Genomic DNA, 26682 nt, shown 5'->3' on the forward strand with positions numbered 1-26682 from the left:
AGGCCTGTCACAGATAAGAAATGCTATCAAAACGAAATCCTACAAAACAATATACTACTGGCCGGCAGCAATTCATACCCGGACAATGTCGGGACGGGCTGCTAGTATATATATATATACACACACACACACACACACACACACAAACTTCATTTAAAGTTGCCTCAATCCATAGTGAATCTAATTTATATATCTATATACCTATGACCAGCCCCTTGACCAATTTGCACCAGACTTAGAGAAAAGAAGGTATAGGAAGAGATCGGACAAAGAGGTGCCAACACTCACTGTCAAAATTCGATTTCATTTAGGTAATGTATATCCTCACTGAAATTCGTAAACCACTGAGCAGATGTTCACAAAAATGACATGGTCATTCATTCTTCCAGTAATTCTGCGCCTTTTCTTGGTAAGATAAAAACAACTCCCATTGAACACACGTCCAGCGTCATGTACACAAGCACCCACGATCATATATCAATCCACCCACCATCATGAACTCACATAACCACGTATGTACTAGTGCTCTGCCATCGCAGAGTACTTTACACAGTCAAACACCACCCTCCCCCAGACCTGCATCCATCCAGCACCATGTGACAACACAACCACAATCAGGAAATTGTCACTCTGACCTGGAAGTTAAGTGGCAAACTAGCCATCAGCGGACGTGTTTATAACGATGTAGCCAGGTGGGACTCTGCCTTTGCATACCCTGTGTTACAGACAACTCTAAATGAGGACCAAGAGCAGTGAGTGTAACCTGCAAGAGACCACCAATTTATCAGGGTATCCCTATAGGGCCAAACTCTAGATGGCAACTCTGTTTCTAGCTTCAGCCTTCACACTTCCTCCTTCTATAGAACTTCTCTGAATGCCCAAGCTACTCCAAAGAGTAAAGTCTATACTTGGATAACGCTAGGTGGTGAGACAACTCCATGGATCAGGGAAAAAGCTAGACAGGCCGAGAAGACGAAAAAAAGGATAGATAGGCAGAAATGAACATAAAAGGTGAAAGATGAACAGAGAAACACAGGTCATGAAAGGGAAAATATGTAGGCACATCATTATGGTGATGAGACCAGCAACAGGACTAAGGCAGGCAAAGTGGAACCCTGATGGACCCAGTAACATGAATTCATGCGAGCAACAGACCCAAGGAACAGTTGTAGATGATGACGCCGATGGCCAAATGAAAACTGATTTAGAAACAGTAGAGCAGAAATACAAAACACGCCGGAGTGACAGCTGAAGTAAACATGCCCCGCTCTGGTATTTTACAGCTTAAAAATATTTTGGAATCTAGGCAGCTCTATAGTTTTACAAGTCTGCCTAGAATGGTGCAACATTCCGGGCTTATTTGCCAAATTCGACTATTACATACTCGGAAAATGAAATGAAACTCCTTGAAAAGAAATAGTAGGACTGCGCCATCCTTTGGAAATTTGATTTAATAGCTAGAAGAACAACACAGAGGTTTTTTTTATTCTCATGACTGAGCCACCTAGGCTTTTACCACGGTTCTGAACCAACCAAAACCCAATTTTTCACCGAGCTTCCTCTCCGCGGTGTTTTCGAGTCTTAAAGCCACAGGAGCACACATGAGACCGGTTTTGTGTGTCTTTTGCAAGCAGCTCCTCTCGTTGCACTTCCTCCATCCAGACTTTCAGCTGTTTCACGAGACGGTCACGTAGACGTGGGCTCTGCACCTCGACTGACCCGCTCCCTCGGGTTAAAACCACAACTAACTCCTTAAGGAACTTTCTGGAAAACAAAAGGTAGGATAACATTTTATAAAGTTAACGAAACAACTATATGTTTTAAAGTGTGTTTAACACATTCCATAAGTATCGAAAACATTGTGCCATTTCTGTGCTTTGTCATTCAATATGATATAAAACGAACAAATGTAAAGGGTGGTGTGGTGGTCGTTTTGGGTTTATAATGTAGTGGTATATTGAAAGGAGACAGTGTGAAGCCTTTCGTCGATGCGTTATAAAAAGGATAATATTTCTTTCCAGAAATCCACACAATAAAATAATGTGGATTTTCAGTGGCGGAAAGGCCACGGAAGGGAATTTGGTCTTTTGTCGCCTAAGTTGTATCTCTTGGGTTGTAAGTCACAATAGTGAGGTCAGCAAAACCTGCAACAATAGCGACTCCTCAGTGTCGACTACCACATTTTAGTCAAGGGAAGTACAGGCTGGGAAGAGTAGATTTACTATTCCTAGCTCCACATCTAATTAGTGTGATGATATTGTGGAAATTGCTATTGTGGATTCGATATTGTGGAATGTCAATATTTCAAGCACAATATTCTGCCCCTCCCCCCACCGAATTGACCTCATTTACGTTTAATGATATTGTATTAGCCGTAAGAGGGCATCCTGGAAAGATCAAGGTCAGGCACAGACTCCAAGCTAGTTTCCTTTTGGTGATGACGTCTTTCACCCATCCTTAGGGCATTTTTTTACATTGTCAAAGACGTTAAAATGGAGAGAGACGACATAAGTGTATTCACCCTCAAGACAGAGTTGAGCACGCCATGATTTAGAATATACCCAGAAAGTAATTTAATCATATCTCAGCAAGGTGTAGATACAGGTACCCTGCATCCCTTATTCAATTCAATAATCTTTATTTCGTTGCAATTGCACCATAAAAGATATACAAAATACATAATATACATACAAAATACATAATATACATGACCACATTATTATCGACAATGTACAAAAATATACAGTCAGAAAAAGTGCTAGTGCATGACCAAATACTAACCATAACTCTTCTCAGCTAAGTCATGAGGATGGGCTTGAAACACACATCAATAAATATAGTTAAAAGATTATTTAAAATATGTACAAGGTTAAAAAAACATTAAATTGAGTTATAACAGCCAGACACTTAAAATGGCAGAGACAGTTTTTGTCTAATAAATTTTACTGCCAAGAGAAATCTACTGATGCCAAACACTATTGCTTGACTAGTGTCCGTAATTAATATTCTTCCAGCTTCCTTATGCGAAGTAGTTCCGATATTACGGCACAATGGCACTATCCATTTCCTTCTTGTTTCTACATAGCTTGAACAGAAAAACAGAATGTGAAAAATGTCTTCTCTTACATTGTTTGTGGATAAGGTACATTTGTCATTACTAATTTTCCCCCATTTTGACTCGGTTTCCCGGGTTCTTAATGTACCGTACCTATACTTTAAATACAGGGTTTTCGCCAATGGTGGCTGGATCTCATCAAGAAACATTTCAAACTGGGCTACATTTTTTACCATTAAAAATTTTTCAGTTATGGGGCCATGTGCTCCAACGTATACAGCATCATGGCTCACAAGGGCCCAAAAAGAAAGTTTGACTATTTTCTTTGAGGACACAGTCAAGGATTCTGGCTGGCTCCAAAAATGGGATAAACCCAATTTTGTTAACCAGATTTTAACATGTTTAAACCAAGAAATCTTGCTGCTAGTGTCCAGTTTCAAAACTTCAACCAATCCATTTTTGTATTCAGTTAACTCAGGGGTAATCCACAACCTGACCCATAACAATAACGGTCTTAATATTGCATGTAGATCGGTGCGTCGTATGTTCATATCGAGGAGTAGGGGTAATAGTGGAGTGTTATTAGGAACCTTTAATAATCCCCTTATAAACTTATTCTCCAAGATTTCAAAGTTCTTTCTACACACAGGTCCCCAAAGTTCTGCCCCATACAAAACTGCTGACTGGACCTTGCATTTAAAGAGTTCTAACGCTGGGGTAACTGCCTTATTTGCACATTTATTATGTCTTTTCAGTGTCGGAAGACAATTTTGTTTGAACACAATTTTAGATTTTTCTAATTGGAGTCTCCAATTTAAAGATGAGTCTAATAATACCCCCAAATAAGTAAAACTTTGTTCGTAATCAAGTTTTTCTCCATTCAGTGTTAGGTTTTTCCTAAAGCTTTTATGGGGATTAAGAGCCATATATTTAGTCTTTTTTACATTAATTTCTAGCCCTTTTGTGATACAATACTGCTGGAACCTATCTAATAAAATCTGTAGGCCCCGAGGGGTTTGAGAAATAAGAATCGTGTCATCCGCGAAGAGGAGAGATGGAACTCGTTCCCCCCCAGGCGAGGAGAGTCATTGTCACAATTCTACATATAAACTGCAATATCGTTGACATAAAGGGAGAAAAGTGTAGGTGCCAGCACGCACCCTTGGCGTACTCCTCTCTTGATAGGGATTGCATCTGTGAGTTCGCCATTTGGGCCCCATCTTACCCTAGCGTAGTTATTCTGGTGTAACACAGTCACTAATTTCAATAGTTCACCTGGTAACCCCTGCTTTTTCAGTGATTTCCACAATAAATCACGAGGGATAAGGTCAAATGCTGCTCGTAGATCTACAAAGGTAACATATAGATTACCTCTGCGGATGATGACATATTTCCAGTACAAGCAGCATAGCCTTAATACCTGGTCTATGGTCCCGGTCTTTTCCCTAAACCCTGCCTGATACTTGGAATAAACCAAGTTTTCCTCCAACCACGTGTTTACGCGGTTTAGAATGTGTCTGGCATACATTTTCTGTGTTATATCTAAAAGGCTAATGGGGCGATAGTTCGCTGGGTCGCCTCTATCCCCCTTTTTAAAAATAGTGATAATTTCAGCCCCATCCCATGTATCAGGGATTTGGTCACCAGCTGCGATAACATTAAACAAATGATTTAGATAAGGTGCCCAGATCTCCATATTGTGCTTATAAAGATCACCAGGGATCTTATCCAGACCAAGTGCCTTCCCTTGCTTCACAGAAGCAATTGCTGTTTCAGTCTCTTGTATGTCAAAGATAACCAATGGGTTTTCATCATTCTCTATCTGGGTTACTATTTGGTTTGGGTTTTCCGGAAGCTTTTCCTCTGTAATTTGGGCTGCATATAATGATGTAAAATGATCAACCTATGTAGCTTCATTTAGGAAAACCTCCCTTGAGCCTTTATCTGGCTTATTCCCTTTAGCTACCAACTCCCAGAACTGCCTGTGATCTTTAGTTTTTGCAGCTGATAACATACTTGACCATAGATCCTCATCCCAGGATGATTTGGCAGCAGCTATTGTTTTATTGTAGATTTTCCTTTTTACTTTAAGTTCTACAGAGCCTTTGCTTTTTACCGCATTAATCAGGTCGGTCTTGGCTACTCGGCATTCAGTCAGTCAGTCAAAATTCTTTATTGCGATAACTTAATATCATACAAAGACAATGGCATAAAATCACAAACAACAAATACCATGAATAAAAGCAGTTAAAAAACTTTTAAAAAACATTTTAGTTAAAATCATTGTACACCATATTACATTTCATAGATAAAATATTAGTACAAGCTACGATGTACCTAAAGTGCAAAGTGCTAAAGTGCAGAAAAGGTTACAAATTTCCTAGGTGTGTCCCCACATGGATAATAGAGTAAGGTAACTACAAGCCCTGTTACAATATAATCTAAGATTCTTGACCGAAAATTACCAGCAGCCAGACTAGTTGATATGCGAGTCTGGGCTACAAAAGGAGGTAGGCACATTTTTAAGTCTGATGTTCCTGCTTCTTATAGCTCTCACCAGGAAACTTGCCACATAAAACATGATCCTGGGAGTTTGTAACATTTGTAAGTAAATAAGAGCAGGTCTGACTAAGATAAATCCTGCTTCCTTGAGTATAGGTACAAGAAACAGCTTCCGAGCAACGTTATAATAACTGCAGAACATTATAAAGTGCATTGTACTTTGCTCAGAAAAATGATCACAAGAACAGGGCAGAGCCTTTTCAGGGGTGCTCCACAGAGGATAAAAACCCAAATTAAAATGAATCAAATTAAGTCGAAAACGAGTTAAAATGAACCTGTGGTAGGGATGAGTCACCACGTTGAGGTAGTTGTCAGGACCAATAGGTATAGCCAGCAAAAGACTGGCCCTGACACAGGGTTTCTTCAGCTTGGTTTCTTCCCTCTCCAATAAAAGGAGCTCCTTCATAGCCACCTTGGTGTAAACGACGTCTTTGGATGTTATAGAGTCAATGACAGAGTATAGTTCGGGCCTCCCCAACCTAGAAAAGCTATCCTTAATATACATCAACCACCCAATCCTATGTACATTATCTAGAGTCAAACAGTCCCTCATTATGGTATGATTTAGGGGGATTTCAGTATTAAGCCACATCTTGAGCCAAGCGATTAAGGGTGCTGTTTTAATCAAATCTGCGATGTAGCCTTCCCCTAATTCCAGATGGACGGTATAGGACGGGGTTGACTGTGGGACACCCAAAACAGATCTAAAAAATGTGTTTTCCGCTGTCTGAATGGGATCAACTCCCTTATAACCCCACAATGAGCCACCATATGATGCAACTGAGATGCATTTAGCTCTATATATTTTACTGATAGCTGCAATTGGCCTACCCCCAAGTTTTTTAGAAAACCCATGGAGGGCAGCGGAAGTTCTGGCCAGCGTGGCTACTCTGCTTTTTACGTGGGGACCCCAACTACCTTTCTCATCAAAGGTGATCCCCAGATAGGGAAAAGAGGTGACGCGAACAAGCTTTTCCTGGCCACAGAAAAAGGTTTTGTGGAAAGATTTCCTTGAGGCCCGGCCCATGAGCATAACCTGAGATTTTTTCGCGTTTATTTTCAGGTCTAAGGAACCCATAAAGGATTCAAAGGCGTCCAAAAGTCGTTGAAGCCCCACCCCTGTTCGGCATTCCTTGTTAAACCAAGGTTTGCCTACTGATTTTGCGTTCGCCAACCCGTTCCCTTTCCTAGGTTTTTTAGTAATGAGATCAATCAGTTTTTTGCAAAAGGATTTATGTAGTCCAATGAGTTCACCAGGTTTGAATTCATCCATATTATAGAATTCAAATGTGTTCACAAATGTGGAATAAATGTTAGCCAACAGATCTTTTCTTTCAAGAATGTATGCCCATTTAACGGCCCTTCGATTATTACTTAGTACGACATTGTCACAAATTAATGGGGCTTCTAAGCTATGAATACCCTCAGTAACACCAGGTTCATTCAGCATACTAGACAAGAAACTCATTTCCAACGGGAAGTGATCACTCTCAAAGCGTTCTCTAACCTTTAAATCAGCCTAGCTCTGGAACTCCAGTCAAGATAGCCACAAATGGACAGACCTCCGGGGGAAGATTGAGTACATCCTTTACCTGTTCTTTACTTGGTCTATTTCCTTTTATCACCCCCTTACTGCCTATTGTTGTGCTTGGTGTACTTTGCTTTTGTGGTTGGTTGTTGGGTACATCTCTAGGTGTTATAGGGTCCCCCACATTTGGTTTAGGTGCTGCTTTTTCCTTTGGCGCTAGTATAACATCTGGGGTTTTTACAGGAATAGCTGTTGACAATGTTAATTGCGGATTGATACTAGAGTTACTCTGTTGGTTGTCTATTCTCTCCTTTATGTCCCTTTCTATACGTTTTAAAAATACCTCTATTTTACTCAGTCTCTCCTCTAATGGGCGGAGCATATGTCGTAGTGCTTCAAGTATAACAATGGAAGCAAAATCCACCCCTTCTGCGCCAATCCCTGCTATATTCTTGTTTGTACCAGCAGCCCCTTCCAGACTAATATTAGGTGACACAGGATGCTTAGGACCCTTCTTTCTCTTACCACTAATATTGGTTATAGGCCCTTGTTTGCTCTTTGGAATAGCCCCTGCGTTCACCCCTTTCTGCTGTCTGGTGTTATATACTTTAGCTTGTTCAACAGGTACTGGTGCAGCACGAACATTAGATAAGTTATTGGGTGATTGTAGAATAGATTCTGAGACAATTAGAGAACTACCCTCTGAGGCATTCAATATATCGTTATTAGTAATTATATCCACGTTGGTTTCATTACTTTTGGAACCAATAGACTTTCCTACTATTTCAGTTTTGTCTTTAGAAATAGGTGTCTGAACGTGTGCCATTGGCCCAAGAGAGGATCTTCCCTTATTAAATATCACACTTTATAACTTGGACCACTTTCATTTTATATTATCTTATAGTCACACATACTTGGATTCTTGGGAGCTTACTTTACAAACGTACATTTTCATGTGTAAATGTTCTCATGTGTAAATCTATACTGCACCAAGTAGAAACTTTACAATTTTTGCTCTTCATAATTTCCGAGTAAAAAGTTAAATTTCAGCACAGATTTACATGTCTTACAAGACTTAATAGTGTAAAGTGGCTAATGTAAATGTTAACTTCTTTTTTAAAATAAAAATATAATGATTTATTAAATATAGGTATTTTTCACATTAAACAAAATGAATCTACTTTTTTAACAGTTGCAATTATTTAATTTACTTTAAGAATCTTTCTTAAGGGGTGGTATGTTAAGTCTCTGCCTCCATTGTTATTTTTTAAGAGTGTGTATTAGTGCCTGTGAGTGGCCATGTGCGGTGCAGGACTTACTCAAAGTCTAGGTGGTTGAGTACATTTACAACCGGTTTGGGACCTTTCGGTTGTAATAAATTTAAAACTGCAGTTTGTGAACAACAATGGGCTAACTCTTTTGTGGGTAGATGTTTTGTATTTACATGCCCCTCTCCCAATCCCTTCCTACACCACTCCAATTTAAGTGTGGGTATTCCCCATTATCCAGTCCTTCCCCACTGCTCCTTTGACATTTACTGCTAAAATGTGCCAGAGACCACAAAATAGAAAAAGTACGAGTATCGGAAGCAGGTGTATCCAGACGAAGGTTTGTGAATTTTGCAGCACATAAGTAAATACTACAATAGTACAACTAAACATACTACAAAATGCGGTTTGTGAATAGGCTCCATTGTGTGGGAGTGGCCCTATTTTGATTTGCAGATTTTGGGATTTTACAACAAAGGCTACACAGAGAGGGAATCTTTAAAATGTCCTTCGTACTACTGGGTCGATTGCTAATGTGTGGGTATTGCCAGGTGGTATTTTGTTAAAGGTTTCGGATTTTGGAAGCTTCCACCTTACCAATTTAGGTTTATGTTATGGCTTGTTTATGCAAATTGAATTGCAGTGGGGGTTCTCGTTTTATGACCCTCCATTTAACCTGTTTCATAAAAGATGTGATACATGTCACATATTTGTATTCTGATGGGTCTTTTCTGAGTAACAGGAAACTTTACTACTCAACAGGCAAGGTGGAGATTTGAAAGTTTCTGAAGGGAAATTAATCTTACTTGTTCCTCTGATAGAGTACGGTATAAAACTCTCAGGTCAGGGGAGTTGAAGACATTCCAATAGGTTGTTCAGGCTCCATCTAACCAGGTTGGTGTGCCTTGTCCCTTGGTTTGGACTCTGCTTTAGCATCTGAGTGAGGTAATCCTGCTGCAATTTTACTACCTATATCCTGTATCCCTGGTTTCTGGTTTTACCTCTCTCACCACTCCCATTTACCTGCTTAATTTGCTCCTCCAAAATCAAAGGATTTAGGTTTCCTCAGGAATTTCTTGCTTTGGCTCCTTCTCACTAATAGCAACTAGTGGTGTCAGGATGTGTTCTTGACACCTAGCAATTGAATAGTTGTTATTCTTCGGTATACCTCTAGCAAGAGTCTTTTTGTCTAGGCCCAAATAGCTTTTTAAAATGACCAGTTACCAGTGCATGATGGAGAGGTGTAGGATATGGGTTTCAGGGGATTATTTTGAATGAGGAGAAATGAGTGGAAGTAGTAAGAGCAGGTGTTTATAATATGTTGTGCGGAGTTGCCACATATGTGTAATTTGCAGATCACCATATCACTCTAAACCATTTTCACGGTCTGAAACTTATCATGGACTGCAAAAAATGTAGAAATGAACAATTGTAACAGCATAAAACTGAAGAAAAGAGGACCCTACAAATGACTTCATGGAAGATTTAATAAAAAATAATGCAACGCAATGAAGCAACCAAAGTAACTGCAGTGTGTTGTGCTGTGGGGTGGGGTTGAGAGCAGCGCTTTGAGATATTTAAGAAATATGGCCTACTTTTGCTCTCTTGCATGCTTGCACACAAACAGGCAGCCTAGCATCACACGCACACCTTTGCGCCATAGTGGAAAGATGTGATCATGCTGTCTAGCACAGGTTTTGTATTGGAAAGGTACTTTTAACCTGCTGGCTCACACTTGTCAGATAATACTTCAACCAACGAGCTACTCCCTCCCGCAAAAATTAAGGCTGTCTGATTGGTTAAACCTTCTGAAAGGAAAAGTCCATTTACATTCCACGTGCAGGCCTGGCCTCATGCTCAAGGTAAATGTCTGGTCCTTACTAATCAAATTACCCACTGGAGCAACCTGGATTTATTCATGTGTTGACTATCAGCCATCTCAAGAGCCTCTGATCTGTGTGGACTGTAAAGGTGGTCCCAAACTAGATGGGACAGAACCATTTCAATGCCTTCACAATTCTGGCACCTTCAAGATTAGCACTCTTCACTGACCCTTTTAGTGCTGCTCAAGTGCCTACTGATAATTTACTGTCCAGTGATGGACCACAATAAAAATGTAATTTTCTGCACCATTTGGATAATATACTTTCTTTGAGGTTGTCTGACCCCTATATGTCTCCCGCATTGTTTACAAAGTGATGCCAGTGTCAATATCAACAGAGGGTAACTTCAAGAGTCTAAAAGAAGCTCAAAGAATGGCACTGATAGAGACTTACTCCCATTCTTCTGCTTGAATATGAGGTTGGAGAAACGTTGAACTCACTCTACAGAGCCATTGTTTTTAGTCTCATGAAGCATGTTTGAGAGAGTTGTTCTCTGTGGATGTGGCTCCACTGGCTTTTTGGACAAAGGCCAATCATGTTGCAGTGCCTAGGGCTTGCTCACACCATCAATCTGCCATAGGAAGGCTCTGGGATTGATACTGAAGCACTTCTACACAGACCCCCACCTACCCGGTCTTTTAATACTTCTGACACTCCCCCAGACCCCCACCTAGCTAGTCTTTTTTATCAACTGTCGTTCAGCAGTCAAGCATGCCGCTGATATTGCTGACCTCATCCTGAACAAAAACCAAGACCAAGCTATTCTAACTGAATCCTGGCTCAATGAATACTCTTCTTCCTGCCTGGACTTATTAGTCCCTCCCAACTACAACATCGCCAGGCTGGACAGACATTCCAACAAGAAAGGAGGAGACATTGCCTGCATCTAACGATCCTCCCTGCTTGTCACAGAACTCTTGGCGAACTCCACTGACTCCTGCGAATACCTCGCACTCTCCATTTGCAGCAACTCATTACACCTTTGTAACTTGCATATCTTTTACCACCCTCCAGGTTCTAACAACTCTTTCACTGATCACCTCTTGGAAATCATCACAACTAAGATTTCCTCCAATGCCACAGAGATTTTCCTGGGTGATTTCAACCTGCACTGGAATGACACCAAAGATCCCCATGTCAATGCCTTCAAAGACCTCATAACTGACCAAACCCTAACTCAAGCCTGCCCCCTACCAACCCACTCTAAAGGGGCATCCTTGACTAGATCATTTCTAAGGAATCCTCAGTCAAGCTTATCTCCATAGACCCATGTGACTGGTCTGACCATCACTCCATCTCTTTCACTTTAACCGGGACCCACAAGAGAAAGACGTCGCAACCTGGGAATTCCCAAACGCTGGACCAGAGACATCAAGAACCCTGATCTTATGAAACTAGAGTCTTGCTGCAAATCTGACCTCCCCCCATCGCACATTTCCTCGGTCAGCGACCTCAATGAACATTACGTTTCATCCATCTCAAACATTCTGGACGACCTTGCCCCTCTAAAACTAAAAAGAACACAAATCAAAGATAGAAACCCTTGGTTCACTAGCTCCCTAAACATGGAGAGAAGATCCCTACGGCATTCGGAATGACTCTGGAGACAACACCCCTCGGGCAACACATCTAAAACTTCTCCGCCAGGCGAGAAGCGCCTACAACAAGCACATCCTCAATTCCAAAATAGAATACTTCAAATCGGAATTGGGGAACTCCAAGAATAGACCTCGCAAGCTCTTTGAACTGATCAAACTCCAATCCAATAAACTGGCTAAAACGCCAAAGGAATTCCCAAACTCCCTAATATCATCAGAGGAATTCTCCTCTTTTTTTGCTGATAAAACCACGGCATTAGGAATTGAACTCATTACCGCCACTTACACCCATCCCCCTCCTGACCTGCCCCCTTTCCCCTTTTACTGCACCACCCCCTCTGGCCCCACCTAAAAACCAAGCCCTCTGGACTGACTTCAAATTCTATAATGAAGATTCCTTCTCCAAAATCCTTTCTACCTTAATCCCAAATAACCACTTTAATGACCCGCTACCCTCAAACTTCTTCTGTGCCGCCTCCCAATCCATTGTTCCCTGTTGGACTGCAAAATAATCAATGCCTCTCTCCAGCAGGGTTCCATTCCGGACCCTTTGAAAGCCGGCCAAGTCCTCCCTATTCTGAAAAAATCATCACTGGATCCAGCCTCCCCTGACAATTTCAGACCTATCTCCAATATCCCACTGTTAGCCAAAGTATTGGAGAAGTGTGTACAACTAAGACTAAGTCAGCACATCAACAACTTCCACCTACTTGACAACTTCCAATCAGGATTCAGATCAGGGCACAGCATTGAAACTACTATGCTCCTCATCGTGGATGATGCCCTTTAAGCCCTAGACCAAGGCAAAACATGCCTTCTAATCCTCCTTGATCTATCCTCCGCCTTCGACACGGTCAACCATGAAAAACTACTTGAATGTCTCAAACGCAGGATGGGTCTGGAAGGCGTGGTCCTAGAATGGTTCAGGGGGCAAACTTGCAGAACGCTGCCTGCCGTGAGGGGAACGGAACCAGCGCCAGGAGCAAGCAGCCCTTCCCTTCATCCACGGACGTCGTGAGGGGAACGGCAGTAGTCACGCCAGTGTCACCAGACTACATTTCCCAGCAGCACTGGGGGCCGGCACAGTCCTCTGACGCTACCAACGCGCCCGGAGGTGCCTTAAGATCATCGAGCGCCGAGCGCTCCTGGGGTAAACTTGCAGAACGCTGCCTGCCGTGATGGGAACGGTACCAGCGCCAGGAGCCAGCAGCACTTCCCTTCATCCACGGACGCCGTGAGGGGAACGGCAGTAGTCACGCCAGTGTCACCAGACTACATTTCCCAGCAGCACTGGGGGCCGGCGCAGTCCTCTGATGCTACCAACGTGCCTGGAGGCGCCTTAAGATCATCGAACGCCTCCCGCCCCACGGGACGCGCCGGGCTGAGCCCGGGCAGAGGGCGGGCCGTCCACAGCCGTCAGCAGCAGGAAGAGGCAGGGCTGGGCCCATCCCATAACGTCTGCAACAAAACCGCCTCATCATAGCTTGGACATCTTACCCTGTCTATAAGGTACATTGGAGTTTTAACTGGGGGAACTTAGCAAGGGTATCTGCTGCTGTGTGTCATTACTACTCCATTGGCCAAACACCAGTGGAATGGGCAAACGTAAATCTATGGAGGGGGGTGTCCAGCAGCCGAAAACAAAGAAGGGGAAAAAGACAAAAAAGCTTATTGTCAATAGTGCAGAATCCACCTTGACACGCATTGAAAATCTTGTCGGTGAATTTGAGGAAATCTTAGCTGATAATACACCACAACTTGAGGTGATTACTACACTCCACACAGAAGAGCCAGGTAAATGTAGAGGGAAAGTGATCCCAGATATTTTAAAAAAAAAAGTAATGCTCCTCAATCCTTACCTATCTGCTTAGTACATGCCCCCCAACCAGAGAATAGCTCTGTGCTGGCTATAGTGGGCCCACCAGGCTCTATAGATGATGATCCTCTAATGGTTAAAAGCTCTATCACCGACAATGGGTCTCTACAGTCAAGCCCTGGGGATATTACAATTCCATGTAGTAATAAATATGCTGTGTTGGAGGGGGAAACAGGTGATGCTGCAGATGTAATTGCGCAGGTGTCAAAACGGGGTGCAATTGATAATGTATTAGGCACTTGTGTTGAAAGATCTGAGGGCTGCCTAAATTGTTCTGGCTCGATTCAAGCTATCCTCTCTAAATTAGAGAAACTAGAACACGATATGGTGGATATTAAGAAAATTCTGGCGACATTACACCATAAAGGGAACGCAGCTTTCCCCAATAAAACTCTGCCTCTAGCCAGTCCTTCACTAATTCCAACTCCATTACAACAATTATTGCACCCCGCTTCTAGCTCCCCATCTATTTGTGAGCGCCCAAAGAACACACTTTCAAGCACCAAGTCTTATCCAAAATCATATGCTGATACCATAAGACCGCAAGGGACAGACCTCCAAAGTAAGCCAGGTCCTTCGACTGCCCTATCATCTAGTAATGTGAGGACGAAAAGAGATAGCTTGGCCAAGGGGAGCTCATCCTTCACAGCTTTGCCTAATACCACAAGATCTGCTAACAAGATAGTTTATATGACCGGGGTCCCAAAATTAAACAATAAACAGGCCCTTGAATCTAGGGATGCCATACATAACAAAACCATACACTGGCTTAGACACGTCAGGGGCTGCAGATCCATCATTAGAGAAGACCTGATAAGTGTCAAGAGATTGTCCCTATTTAGTTCTAGTAGTGATTGTATTGAAATTCAATTTAATAACCATAGCATGGTGGATAACTTGGTGAATTTGGAGTTCCGGTCCTCTCCCCCTAGCCATTCTAACATCCAGATCAGACGCCTGCCCTCATGGTTTACTGAAGGGGAAGATGACGACTCAGGCCTTAATAGAATAGACTGACTAACAGGTATCAATTCTAGTTCTCTTCAAGTTTCTGTTTTTGAGGGGAACCCAGTGGTAAACATCCCAAAGGCACTGAGTGCTTCCCCGATTGTTCCCAGCTCGGACCCTCCAAATCAGATCATGAGAGAGGCAGGTGGGGTAGGAGAGGGCAACCTTGGAATAATCCATATTTTGTCCTGGAACATTGCAGGTCTCAAAAAGAAACTGGCCATCTCAGATTGGCATGAATTTATTAATAAACATGAAATCTGCATGTTCCAGGAGACCTGGAGCTTGGAACCCTTGTATATCCCTGGCTACTCCACCTTTTACATACCGGCAGTAACCCAAGGCATGGGCCGACCCTCGGGGGGCCTTCATATCTGGGTAAAAGTAACATTGAACTTGAACATTAAAATCCACAATGCTAACTTAGAAGACATCCTCCACTTATCCTTTAAAGGGCCATTGAATGGTAGTGGAATTGACCTTTTCAATGTATATGCAAGAGGAGGCCCGCCTTATCAAAACTCGGTTACAATCTCCTGTTTGGAAATGGCCCTGGCAGGTATCCCCCCACATTCTAACATCATCTTGGGAGGGGATTTAAACTGTACATATGAACCCCTAAGCGTTGAAGATCTTCTAGGGTCCCAGGAGGAAGATATTAAATATTCTGTACCCCCTCTAAATCTAACCCCCATCAAGAGGTGGACGGTGAGGGCACTGCAAATCAACGCCCTGACCATGGAAATTCATTTACGGGCACTCAATGGGAGAACCATTTCGGACCCTAGCGGGGCAATGACCTTTAACAGATTGAATGGGCCTTCACGTATTGACTACATTATCCTAGATGTAGATTCATGGGGATATGTCGTTGACATGAAGGTCAAGCAAATGCCAGATTGTGATCACAATCCCCTCTGTGCAGACATTAGATGGGAAACTAGTGGAATACACCATAAATATTCCCTTAACTTCAAAAGCAGTGATCCCTACTAACTGCAATTGAAAGCTTAAATGGAATAAAGTAGCATGCGATGAGGATACATTAGCCGGTATAGGACTTAAAGTGGCTTCAAAGGTGGTAGAATTTTCCCAGCTTAACTCCGCGCTTGATCCAGCAATCAGTGTAGACCTTAGAAAATCCTATAAGGAATTTATAGAAAACATAGGTTCTCATTTTAAAATTAGGGGTTCCAAGGGAGGGATAAAACGTGTACCTAAAAAGGTAATCCATGGTTCACTAAAGAATGTAGAGTCCGAAGGAATGCCATTTCCTCAGCCTTACAGAAAAAAGATCCTGTAGTGGTAAGGCTGGCCAGACAAGAATATAAAAAATCTACAGAATCTGCCAAACGGGTTTCGGAGGAGGACCATTGGCAGGAATTAAAAAAGGCGGCTTACCTAAAAGATTCTACAACTTTTTGGGCCTTAATTAACCAATTAACTAGAAGGGGCTCAGATCCCATCCCTAATACCATAACTGAACAACAATGGTTTATGCATTTTTCAAATCTTTATTGCAGCGAGGTAAGGTTAGAGCAATCCCTGATCATTCCCCCAGACTCCGAGACAGTGCTCATGCCACCTGAACCCGCTGATTATTTTATACTCTCTGAAGTCCAGTCAGCTATCAAAAGCATAACCCGTGGGAAGGCCGCAGGCCCAGATGGGCTCCCAGGCGATCTAATTCTTCATGACCCCATACTATGGGCTAACCTTATCCTTCATTTCATGAATTTATTGTTAAAGGGCTACCCAGTCCCAGATTCATGGAAGGGAGCGGAGGTGGTCGCAATTTACAAAAAGGGGGCGAAAGAGGACCCTGCCAACTACAGACCAATAAGCCTAATTGATGTCATTCAAAAGGTGGTTGGCAGGGTTCTTATCTCCAGAATGGGGATCTGGCTTGAAGAGGGGGACATTTTAACACACTTACAAGCGGGTTTTAGACAAAAAATAGGTACAATGGACCAAGTATTTAGATTCATAGCGACCTATTGGAAGACCGTTTCTATTGGCAAAGGGTTGTTATACCTGGCCTTCATTGACCTCAAAACCGCATTTGATTTGGTCCCCCGGGTCAAATTGTGGCAGGTACTGCACGAAATGGGCATTCCACGTTACCTCTTGGAACTAATCAAAAGATTGCATGATGGTACATATGCGAGAATCAGATGGGGGAACGAAGGTCAGCTGACAGAGAGAATACCCGTGCAGAGGGGGGTCCGCCAAGGGTGTGTGATGGCTTCGACTTTGTTCTCCCTCTTTATAAATGGGGTGGCAGACCATTTGAGGGAGGACCCAGCAGATGCCCCCACCCTGGCTGGGGAAAAACACCTACCCTCCTCTTTGCTGATGACACTCTCCTCATGTCTAAAACCCCCTCTGGTCTCCAGAAACTTCTAGACAGGTTCAGTGGCTTTTGTAAAGATCGTGGCCTTACAATTAACACCACCAAAACCAAATTGATGGTTTTGTCTAGAAATAAAAAATCGAAGAAAATTCACATTGCATTGGATGGTACCTTATTAGAGGAGGTTGATGCATTTGATTACCTTGGGGTAAGAATAAATCGCAAGATGAACTGGGATGCTCATATTGCAAAGATGCTGCTTAACTTGACAGGAGCAATTGCCAGAGACCACCGTTTGACATCCAGCCAACCCATTATCCCTGTCCTAGCAGTGTACGAGGGCAAGGCGCTGTCTGCTGCAACCTATGGCTCCGAACTTTGGGGGTCTGAAAGAGTTACTGATCTAGCTACAGCTGAGCATAAATTTATGGGAGAGCTAGTGGTTCTCCCAGTCTCCACCCCTATTAAACCGTTACTCCATGACTTAGGACGTCGCTCAATCAAAGACATTGTCGGTCTCCGACCTTTATTATTTTGGGTCCGCCTAAGAAGGACGCCGGATCTCAGCCACTACGCTGCAGTCCTTGACGAACTTATTGAGTTGAATGGCTTTGGGGTGATTCCATGGCTGAAAAATTTAAGAGACTTGGTGTTTAACATGGGACTTAAAGAAGAATGGCTATCACAGCAGCCCCCGCCGAAAGACACTGTTAAAAAGCTGTACTGGGAGAGGATCCAAGAAAGGGACTCGTTAAACCCAACGTGGGGTGCTCTAACTGGCCAATTTCTATTACACAAGCCTATGCCGAGGCTGGAGCCATTCCTTGATTTTATTACCTCACCAAGAGACAGATCTTTGTTCCTTAAAATGAGGCATGGCACCTTACCCCTGAATATCTTTACCAGCAGGTGGAAAAACTTTAAACATCACCAAATTGCATGTCCGGGGTGCCCTAATCCCACTGAAACGCTTGGGCACTTCCTGTTTGCCTGTAGGGCATACAAGGGGGCAAGGAAAAGATGGCTAAGCCCAGTATGTAGAGAACTGGGGACACAGCAGTGCTCAGTGGCCCTTTGCATTTTGATAACGGACACTTCCTCCATGTTGATAATTGCCGGGGTTGCAAAATTTCTAGGGAGTGCATGGCAAATACGATCCAAGCTGGTGCGATTGAGTACTGGGTATTCTGTTAAATTGTTTGAATTAGCACTTTACTTCCTAGTACCTTTTTTTTGCTGTGACATACTCATTTGGACTCTTGTCCTTTTTACTAACTTTGCATTTTTAGAAAAACCTCTTTTTTTAAATAAAATTTATATCTGAACACTTTTTTAGCAACTTTTATTCTCTTTATGATGTAATCGTATTTTAATTCAAATTATGATGTATTTACTTTTATGATACCTTGCTATCGAATAAAGTACTACAACAGGTTCAGGTTCTTCCTCCACAACCGCTCCCAGAGATTCCTGATCAACGGCAATCTATCTGCACCCTTCCGGCCACGGAGTATTCCAACGTTCAACCCTGCCCCTCACCCTCTTTAATCTTTACTTAGAGCCACTCACCGAAGTTCTTCATACCACCAACATCTGTATGCGGACGATACTCAAATTTACATCAATATCTCTTTGCTCGAGGAGATCCTCTCACTGAATGAGACCCTGAAACTGACTGTCCAATGACTTGCCAATAACCAACTCAAACTTAACACAAGGAAAACTGAATTTCTCCTAATCTCCCCTTCAAAAGCCAATCCGGAGATTCAGATGTGGATCAAGGCTATCACAGCCCTGAACTGCCCGCCGACTGTTGTGGACTCTGCTAAATCCCTGGGCATAATCCTCGACTGTAACCTGAACATGCAAGATCACATTAACTCTATGGCTAAAGCTGCCAGCTACCTTTGGAAGCTGAAACCTTTCATAGACGCTCCAGACTTAAAAGTGGCAGTACAAGCACTAGTCATCTCTAGACTGGAATATGGTTGTTCCACCCTTACAGGATTACCCAAGATCTCCTGATCACCCCTGTCTCAACGTGGCTGCAAGACTAAACACAGGTACCTGGAAATTTGACCACTTCTCCCCGCACATGAAAGCGCTGAACTGGCTCCCTTTAGAGGCCAGAATCCAGCTAAAACTGGCATGCATTACACATAAAGCTCTTTACAAAAACTCCCCTGCTTAACTAGCATGGAAACTAGTGGTATCTGGAGGAAGCAGGATCCGCTAGCAACTTCTTACTCTAACCTGCCTTCTTTCAGAAAAAAAGAACCTACAATAGGGCCTTCACCGGAGCAGCACCAAGAATATGGAACTCCTTCCCACCCGCTATCAGAAGAATCCCTTCTCTAGCACGTTTAAAAAAGAGGCCAAAACCTTTCTCATGGGTAAATTCCTCATCTAAGGCCTGCCCTCATCCACCACTTTGGGACAGATGAATCTAAGTCTATTGCCTCTCACCCAGATCACCCTTCTCTCCGCCGAGAATACGCGGGACCTTTGTTTTTACTGTCACTAACAGCGATTTGAACCTTCTCCTGTATCCCCCTCTCTCCCTTTGTTCTTAGCACCACACCCTAGCCATCCTATCTGTTGATTATGTATTTTTCTGGGATCACTGACATAATATCGAGGGACAGAATATCGACCATCAAGAATATCGTTGAAAAAATATTGACAGAAAGAATGTCGAGTTTCTATCTACAAACAGGTAAGTACAAAAATATCGAGTTAAAAATATCGTTTACTAAAATATAGTTTAAAAAAATATCGACTTTACTAAAAACAATGTTAAATTAAATTAATATTAAAATTAATTACTAAAATTACTTAAAAATACTTAAATTAACTTATAATAATTGAATAATTAATGAAAGTTATAAAAAAGAAATTTAATTCATATTTCTTAAAACATGTATATATAGTAACAAAATATAATTAAATAATATCCAATATTATTAACGTACAATAACAAAAGTGTAAAAATGACTATTCCCACGCCAAAGAGTGCAATCGTAGGGAAAGCGTTGGATAGCGTAGGGGTTAAAATTGCTATTCCCACTCCAGTGGGTGCAACAGTAGGGAAAGCGTTGGATAGCGTAGGGGTAAACATTTATATTCCCACTCCAGTGGGTGCAACAGTAGGGAAAGCGTTGGATAGCGTAAGGGTAAAAATTACTATTCCCACTCCAAAGAGTGCAACAGTAGGGAAAGCTTTGGATAGCGTAGGGGTTAAAATTACTATTCCCACTCCAGTGGGTGCAACAGTAGGGAAAGAGTTGGATAACGTAGAAGTAAAATTTACTATTCCCACTCCAGTGGGTGCAACAGTAGGGAAAACGTTGGATAGCGTAGAGGTAAAATTTACTATTCCCACTCCAGTGGGTGCAACAGTAGGGAAAGCGTTGGATAGCATAGGGGTAAAAATTACTATTCCCACTCCAGTGAGTGCAACAGTAGGGAAAGCTTTGGATAGCGTAAGGGTAAAAATTACTATTCCCACTCCAAAGAGTGCAACAGTAGGGAAAGCGTTGGATAGCATAGGGGTAAAAATTACTATTCCCACTCCAGTGAGTGCAACAGTAGGGAAAGCTTTGGATAGCGTAAGGGTAAAAATTACTATTCCCACTCCAAAGAGTGCAACAGTAGGGAAAGCATTGGATAGCGTAGGGGTAAAAATTACTATTCCCACTCCAGTGGGTGCAACAGTAGGGAAAGCGTTGGATAGCGTAAGGGTAAAAATTACTATTCCCACTCCAAAGAGTGCAACAGTAGGGAAAGGGTTGGATAGCGTTGGGGTTAAAATGACTATTCCCACTCCAGCGGGTGCAACAGTAGGGAAAGCGTTGGATAGCGTAGAGGTAAAATTTACTATTCCCACTCCAGTGGGTGCAACAGTAGGGAAAGGGTTGGATAGCGTAGGGGTTAAAATTACTATTCCCACTCTAGTGGGTGCAACAGTAGGGAAAGCGTTGGATAGCGTATAGGTAAAATTTACTATTCCGACTCCAGTGGGTGCAACAGTAGGGAAAGGGTTGGATAGCGTGGGGGTCAAAATTACTATTCCCGCTCCAAAGAGTGCAACAGTAGGGAAAGCTTTGGATAGCGTAAGGGTTAAAGTTACTATTCCCACTACAGAGAATACAACATTAGGGAAAGCAAATACTTGATATATTATTTAAAAAAATGATAAATTAATATCTATAAATAATTAATTAAAAATAATTAACAATTTAATATAATATAATATTTAATATATTACAATTACTAATTAACAATAATGATTTCAATTAGTTACCTAATAATACAAATTAATTACAAATTAACAATTAATTATTTATTAATAAAAATTATTTAACAAATATTTCGAATTAAATACAATTAAATAAATGTAATTATTTAATTAATTATTAATAAATTACTTCCCACCCTATTCCCCTATAAACCCACAACACGCTACAGAAAATAAATTATTAAAATTAACATAATTAGCAATTAATCAATTAAATTAAATTAATTGGCAAATAAAATTTTTACAATTACCCATAAAAAATGTATTATTAATTAATACGAAATAAATACAATAAATAATTTTACATATTTAATTAATTATAATTTAATTACTTCCCACCCAATTCCCCGATAAACCCAAAACCCGCTACAGAAAATAAATTAGTAAAATTTACATAATTACCAATTAATCAATTAATTAAAATTAATTACTAATTAAAGTTTAATTAATTAACAAATATAAATTAATTAACAATTATTTAAAAATTACTACCAATAAATAAATTTACATATTTAATTAATTATAATTAAATTACTTCCCACCCTATTCCCCTATAAACCCACAACCCGCTACAGAATTAAATTACGCAATAATTATAAAAACAAAATTCATTAATTAAAATTAATTATAACATAAATGCACACTTTTCACACATATTATAACATAAAAAACACTATAAAAAAATTAGATATTATTAAAAAATCGATATTTTTAACTATCGATATTATATACTTCGATATTTTAACTTTCTATATTTTTAACAGTGGATATTACATCACTTACCTTAAAAACGATATTTTGGATATCTATATTCTGTCCTGTCGATATTTTGTCCATTCTATATTTACAACTCGATATTATGTCCAATCGATATTTTGGACTCAATATTATGTCTGTGCACCATTTTTTTGCACTTTAAATTTTGTTTTTGTTCACCACTATACCTAGTAAAGCGCTCTGATACCCTCACGGGTCAAGTTTGAGCTCTACAAAACACACAAGAAAAAAGAAACACAAGAGAAAGTGGGAAAACGCTGTGCATTGTTGCAAGGACATAAATCAACGACCTCTACATAAATCAGTCAGAAAATGTAGAGGACATGTACTCACCACTAAAGCAGTTAAAGGAGTTTATGTTGAAGTACTGGTCAGCAATGGGTAACCTTCTTCAATATTTGGAGGGACTGGAGAGGTTCCACAAGATCCATGCTTTCACATTACATACAGTACTGGCGGATTAATCTGTCTCTACAGGGTATTTTTGAGTATGCTTACATCACTCTTTAGTGTACATTTCAGAATAGTGAGCTCATTCAGGGTTCTATGTTCATTTACATATTTGCAGTGCTATTTTATGCCATCATCTGAATTTTACAAATATTTACAGATTACAGACTTTCTTCTCTGTCCTAGCTTGAAAGACCTAGACTTGGGATATCTGTCCCTTTTAGAAACAGTGAGACACACATGTGACTTCTTCTATTAGATGCTTTCAAATGTTTTTTTCTAGGTCTGATGTCGTATGATGTATTTTCTAGGTCAGATGGAGGATGATATCTAGAATCATGCTAATGGCTGTGTCATACAATTCCTCCTAATTCAATAAGACTGTGCATTTGGGCAACATAAGCATCAAAACTATAGGGGCTAAGACCATTCATACCATCAGAATATGTTGACTTCATTCCTGGCTAGCTCACAGAGCGCAATCTGGACCCCTAGACCTCACAGGGTATCTGAAGGTATCTGCAACCTAAGTACATGACAGCCCTAATTCCCCAAGGATATCATGGAAACAAATCTACCATTTCGATATTAAATCACAGGCATGCCCAAAGGGAGACACAAGAAGAATACAAATTGGCATTTCAAACATTATTGATGAAATTGGGTTCCTGTGTATTATACGTGTCCTCCAATGATTAGTAGAAGGAAACAGCATTGTTACCAGCATTACAATAATGGTGAAAAAAGATGAATAATTCAACTATTATAATTATTGTATTGATATATGAATATATATTTAATTGTACTCATACTTAGCACTACCTATCCAAGAAAACACAGGGTGAATGCGGGTCTGCCAGATACCTTGCAGTAGTCTAACTTCCCATTTACCTGTGTGTGTGTTTCATCTGGAATTTAGTATGGTATAGACCATGCTGCAGACCCTCACAGGATAGTGATTATATTTAGCTGGGCTAGAGTTCAGATCAGGGTGTCATTGTTGAATTTACCCATTCAGACCTGTCTCAGAATATACACCAATATGCAAGGGCAGTTTACACAGTGTATTTAGAGGCCAGATGTACGACCATGGAAATAGCACCTCGCAAATTGCGAGTTTTTTTGTGACTTGCAATTTGTGAGTTGCTATTTCTAATGTACAACAGTTTATCACACTGTTAGCAATTCCCAATGGGGTCGCAAATAGAGAGGCTCATGAATAATAATGAGCCTCTCGCATTTTGCGACCCCAATTAGGAATGGCAACGTCTACATGGCTCTTCTCACCCCCATCGTCAGAACCTACGGACTCAATATTGTGTCATACGCATACGACACCCAACTTATCCTCTCCCTATCCAACGAATCCAACACCACCAGACACAACGTTTGAGAAGGCATGGAAGCTTTCGCCAAATGGATGAAAAACAGCTGCCTACAACTAAACACAAACAAAACGGAAGTAATCATCATGGGCCCAAACCCAGACGCCTGGAACGACACCTGGTGGCCCCCGCCCTCGCCTTCAAGATGCTAACCCACGCTCACAAGGCCCTCCACGACACCGGACCAGCATACCGGAACAGCTGACTCAAATTCCATGCACCCCAAAGTACCCTACGATCAATCCAGCTCTCCTACGCCGTGATCCCCCGCACCAGAAAGACCAGATCGGGAGGCCGCTCCTTCTCCTTCTGCGCGGCCAGTACCTGGAACGACCTTCCGCTCCACCTCAGACAGATAACATTACCCCCATATTCTCAAGAAACCTCAAAACCTGGATCTTCGACAGACCCCCTTCATGATGGACTGGAACCTGCAAACTCCCCCACACCCCCAGTGCCTTGAGAACCTTACGGGTGAGTAGTCGTGCTTAACAAACACCTGATTTGATTTGATTTCAGGCCCTCCCAGGTATGGTGGCCGGCTCGACTCAGCAGACCACCATGTCTGGGACTGCTTTTAAATAAAGCAGTATTTTTTTTAAATGCAGACCATTTTCCTTAAAGTAAAACGGGATGCATTTAAAAAAGACAAAAATTAAACATTTTCGTTTAATTTTCTAGGGGCAGGTAGTGGTCCCTGGGACCACTGCCTGCCCTTAAAAAATATTTTCCCCGCATTTGCAAAGGGGAAGGGGTCTCCTAGGGACCCCATCCTTTTTGCGACCTTATTACCACCCTCTTGGTGGTAATTTGCGAGTGTTTTACGCCCGCAATTGCAGACGCAAAACATTCTTACATAGGGTTGCGCTCGCTATTAGGAAGGGAACGCCCCTCCCTAATAGCGAGTCTCAAAACCCTATTTTGCGAGTCGCAAAAAATTGCGTGTCGCAAAATAGCGTTTGTACATTCCCCATGCTGTTTTTGCATGCGTAAATGAGTTTGCAAATCCGTTTGTGCCTACGAAGAAATGTAATTATAAGAAAACACTTTCTGAATACACTATTGCATGCAAGCAAAATGTGCTAAAAGTCACAATCTAATAACATGCCATTTTTAAATGTGAACATATTAAAATGGGAGCGTTTGTGCACAGTCCCTATTAACCTCATGACAGCTGGTACATAAACATGGGTGAAAATATTAGTACTGAAGATCTTTTGTAAACAGGTGTGACACAGTCAATTTGAAAATGCATCACTTCTGAATTATATATACACTATTTTACACACTGGATAAATTATATAAGATGGGAGGCATGAGTGATGTTCACTGCCTCCTTGCTGCATTGATAAGGGAGATGCAGTAATATGATCACAGTGTATTGCTCTTTTTGTGTATCCATTGATTTAGGAAAATGTGTTTGTGAATCAGGCTTTCCAACTGTAAAATTCCTTTTCAAATTCACTAAAACTCTTTTTACGAGTCGGAAAAGTCTTTTGAACTCGTGAAGTAGTTTTGCCATCCTTTCCGATTTGCAAAAAATAGGAGGCTTAAAGTAGGTGTACTACTCCTCTTTGTGAATTGCAAACAGATGTGTCAATGTTTTTTTTTATCTCAACAATTTTCACAAATCATTGAAAAGTTACCACCTCTCAAGTTGTGGTGGTAACTGATTTACTAAGGGAAAGCTATTCCTTTAGGACAGCTTCCAATTCGGAATCTTGATGGATGGGAGCAGGCATTCATCCAGTGCACCACTGCTTACTGCCCCGATGAGTTCCAGAATCGTACAAAACTTTTTTTTCTTAAAAAAGAGCACCTGTCTCCTTAACGAACACATGCTGCTTTTAAAGTAAAAAAAAATCTGTTTGTGAATTCTTGCAGATCACCATATCTTCATTTACAGCCATTCGAACAGGGTGGCAAAATGTGACCTTCCTAGTCAACATTCACTATGCAGTTCTTTTTGTGGCCCCTGATAATAGGCTATTTTTGATTTGTTGAGAAAAAGGTTTGCATCACAAATTACATCCCTCTTCTCAAACAAGTCGTTGGGCAGTTTGCACATCCCTGGTTTGAAAATGGGGATAATACATCAGGGGCCAGATGAACAAACATTCCATTTTGTCAGACACTGTTTGCGATTCCCAATGGGGTCGCACATTGCATGCCTCATTAATATCCATGAGGCAGGTGCAATTTGTGGCTCCTTTGGGAGTGGCTAGCACTCCCAGGGATGGGGGCCTGCTGGGGTCAGCATCCACCATGCCTGTGACTGCTCTTAAATAAAGCAGGGGCATATTAGCAAGGAATTGCGATATTTATTGTAAAACGAGCTTAGCTCGTTAATTGTTATCGTGCCTATCGCTGGATATGTTAGCGGAGAAAACATGCTATTAGCAACGTTTATCTCCATTGTGCTAATATATCCAGTGATAGCGGCGAAATGCCTGAATATCGCTTGAAATCCAGCGATATTCACGCATTAACGCCAATGGGGACTTAACCTGACAATCAACCTCCCAATGAAGAAACAGGTAAGCCATGTTTTAGCAGGTGTTAGATTCTAGCGATAATCGCGCTTAGCGTGACTTTTTTTATCACTTCGCCTTGCTATCTAATTGACGATAGCTGTGTTATCG

At 41.4% G+C, this 26682-nt stretch overlaps 1 protein-coding gene across 7 annotated transcripts in view; it reads left to right on the forward strand.

Annotated features, from left to right (window-relative positions):
* The first annotated feature begins 1409 nt into the window (after window positions 1–1409).
* Window positions 1410–26682, forward strand: part of LOC147685342 (uncharacterized) — an 873295-nt gene continuing 848022 nt past the window's right edge. For 4 of the 7 annotated variants that reach the window (XM_086939625.1, XM_086939624.1, XM_086939628.1 and 1 more), the window contains exon 1: window positions 1412–1778. The gene's annotated coding sequence lies outside the window, so the exon portion shown is untranslated. Of the gene's footprint in view, window positions 1779–26682 lie in introns of all 7 variants that reach the window. The other 3 variants (XM_086939626.1, XM_086939627.1, XM_086939630.1) reach the window with 2 other exon arrangements.

Source organism: Lissotriton vulgaris, chromosome 10, assembly GCF_964263255.1.
Source record: "Lissotriton vulgaris chromosome 10, aLisVul1.2, whole genome shotgun sequence".
NCBI classification, from domain to species: Eukaryota; Metazoa; Chordata; class Amphibia; order Caudata; family Salamandridae; genus Lissotriton; species Lissotriton vulgaris.